This window comes from Rana temporaria, chromosome 13 (genome assembly GCF_905171775.1).
Source record: "Rana temporaria chromosome 13, aRanTem1.1, whole genome shotgun sequence".
Taxonomy (NCBI): Eukaryota; Metazoa; Chordata; class Amphibia; order Anura; family Ranidae; genus Rana; species Rana temporaria.
The window spans coordinates 85,701,295-85,704,464 of record NC_053501.1 but is presented as its reverse complement, the minus strand read 5'-3'; the positions used below and the strand labels follow the sequence as shown (position 1 = coordinate 85,704,464).

The following is a 3,170-nucleotide window of genomic DNA, read 5'->3' as shown; positions in this document are numbered from 1 at the left end:
TTTGCCACTATATACTACTATTACCACTACTGCTGCTGTCAAGTCTTGCCCAAGTGTTTAGATGCTATCTAGTACTATTACCACTACTGCTTGTAAATGTTGCCTGTGTGATAATTACATTATATTTTAATACTACTGCTGCTGCCTTCATGCTGAGTAATGCTTCATGACCTCTCTGGCACAGCGGATCCACCAACAGCCTCCGCTACAAGCTACCAGACCGGATCGTAACAGTAAGTGTGACTAAAACACTGAACTTTATGTTAAACCCTGGTTTGCGGCCTTTATACTGCAACCATTATCCTGTCTGCAAGAGCAAATCTGCACTCTCTCTCTCGCTCTCTCTATATCTATATATATATATATATCTATATATATATATATATATATATATATATCTATATATATATATATATATATATATATCTATATATATATATATATATATATATATATATATATCTATATCTATATCTATATATATATATATATATATATATATATATATATATATATATATATATATATTGTAGCTTTTGTTATATACATTTTTCAACAGTTTAGTTTGTGTTAGTAGTGTCTGTGTCTTTAAGTTTGTCTTAGGTTTGTTTTAAATAAAATAATATTATAAAATGTTTTTGGTTATTATGAAGTTAGATGTGTTGATGTGTTAGATGTGAAGTTAGATAGGTTTTTCAACACAACACAACAATCTCAATAAGAAAGGAAACATTTTAAAAGAATAACATTTTTTATTAAAAGAAAAAAAAATTAAATGTAATTTTGCATGAGCTTGTGAAGCTCAGCCATCGCGTCAAAATTCTTCCTCTGCTGTTGCTCCAGCTGTTGGTTTTGGAGGTCTAGGATCCGCATTTTCCGGCGATTTGAGAGGATCTTATCATTGGTCCTCTGGATGAGACTGTGTTTTTCCTCCATCTTTTTTAAACTGTTAGGATATAAGAAGAGAATTAGGATTTCAAAGACCGTTACCAAATAAATAAAATATTTATGTTGCTTATTAAACAATCATTATCATGTCTATACAATTGTTATGTGTCTAGCACATATACTTCTATCATAAATACCATATTATTGTTCTGAAATCTGACGGGTGCGCTTTAAATGCTGTCCATTTTTATATCTACATCTTATTGTTGAAATGTTATTAATCTTTGTGCACATATTTACCCTCCTGACTGAGGCTCACAGGAACCGTCTCATCCTCCTGCTCCTCTTCTCCATCACCCGATTCACCAGGAGTTTGGGGGGGGGGGGGTTGCAGCTCCTCCTCTTGCTCCTCAACAGGAGCTGGGGGTGGTAAACACTGGGAGGGCCCTGGCTGCTCCTCATCCCTCTCCTCCTGTGCATCCTCCTCCTGCTCCTCCTGTGCATCCTCCTCCTGCTCCTCCTCTTCATCCTCCTCCTCCTCTTCTGTGGCCTGTCGCCTTGTGCGCTTGGGGCGCACAGATGGTAGAGGAGCTCCTATAATAACACAATGTTCATATATGTAAAAATTATTTCTAATAACGTATGCAAATTCTGTGTACTCTGCTGTATTGTATATGAATACAAATTTATTTATATAGACAGTTAACCAATGGGATAATGTTATATTAAAGGGTCTTGCTGGCACTACAGGGGACTGAGTGTGAGCTGGGCTGCCACCATGGTAAAATGAGCTGTTTGTGTTTCCTTTGTATTATTCTGACGATCTCATGTTAAAAAAAGGGCCTGATGGAGTACACGGGATTACTATGATAACCCCACGCCTAGCACAGGAATTTAGTGGTAATTGAGTTATAAAATACCACCCCTTCCCCTTTAACCCACCACACCACCACTTTAATTCCATGGTTTAACTTGATGGAATAATGATAGAAAAGGGGGAGAAGGTTTCAATTCCCCCTTTTCTCATGGGAAAGCGGCAGGACTTAATAAAATTAGTAGTGATGGTTTTAAGTTCCCCTTTTGGGAACCTAATAGGGCTCTTTAGGTGTAAGCTGGTCCTCACGTGGCCTAGTTAGCTGGAAAACGTGTTTTTCCCGTTTTTTTGGTGAGCACAAGGTGATCACGCGGCCTACACGTGCTTTTCCTGCACTTTTTAGGCCTGTGGGCCTGGTACCAGTTGGTTCTGGAAAAATTCAGTGTTAGTTAGGGGTATATAAGTAGGGTTCCGTCAGCCTTGCTCTCAGTCGCCTCAGTAAACAGGACTGTGGTGTTCCCCAACCCCCCCTTTTTTCTTTTCTTTTTGTCGCGGCTGCTAATTATTTTTGTTTACCAAAGTTTATTTTAAATATAAATGTGGATAAGTATATATACTTCAAGAAATATATGGACAGTACAATGTTCAATAAAGTATCAGCAAGAATCAAACATATACAGCATTGTGTGATAATCTTATAACACTTATATAAGGTAGACAGAAATCATTGCATTCTACTATGACTCAGTACATTTTATCTAATAGGGGTCTGGTATTCCAAGGGAGAGAGGGGAGAAACTAATAAAAAAAAAAAAAAAAAAAAAAGGGGGGGGGGTTTGGAAGGATAGAAAAACCACCCAGGGTGTAGTCACTGATCAAGAGACCAACTAGACCATTTAGAGTTATATAGTTGCATGCTATCATTAAGGGTATGAAAAACTATTTCCGTAAGCTTGAGAGTCTCCATCCGATCTAGTACCTGTTGCCAAGAGGTGTTGTTGGATCTCCAGTTTAGTGCAATCATCCACTGCACCGAGCTACACAGTGAATGTAGTAATCTGACGAATGGGGTGGGAATATCAGGGATACCAGCATATAGAATGCAGATTTGAGGGGTGAAGGAGACTTTATAGCCCGATGTTGCCTCAAATTTTGTTGCTGCTGTTTTCCAAATTTGCGTGAGGAGTGGGCAGCCCCAGAAGGTGTGTAGCATAGTGCCCTGTTCAGGGCAACCTCTGAAGCAATTTGGGGAGATAGTTGTATAGAAGGAATGCAATTTATAGGGTGTGAGGTACCACCTGGAAAATATTTTAATTGGTGTTTCTCTAAAGGAGATAGCCTTATTGCACTTACGGAGATTTTCTGCCATGGAGTACCAAGTTTCCGAGGGGAGTGTGACACCTAGTTCCGCTTCCCAATGCAGCATCTGTGAGGATTTCTCCTCCATGTTAAGGTTGTTGAGATAACT

General features: G+C 38.6%; 1 long non-coding RNA gene across 1 annotated transcript; it reads right to left on the bottom strand.

Annotated features, from left to right (window-relative positions):
• Window positions 1–732: 732 nt before the first annotated feature.
• LOC120920908 lies at window positions 733–1,226 on the bottom strand. Its single transcript, XR_005744804.1, has 2 exons — window positions 1,189–1,226; window positions 733–946 (listed from the first exon to the last, which is right to left on the bottom strand). It is a non-coding gene; the product is annotated as an uncharacterized LOC120920908 (long non-coding RNA).
• Between the last annotated feature and the right edge of the window lie 1,944 nt (window positions 1,227–3,170).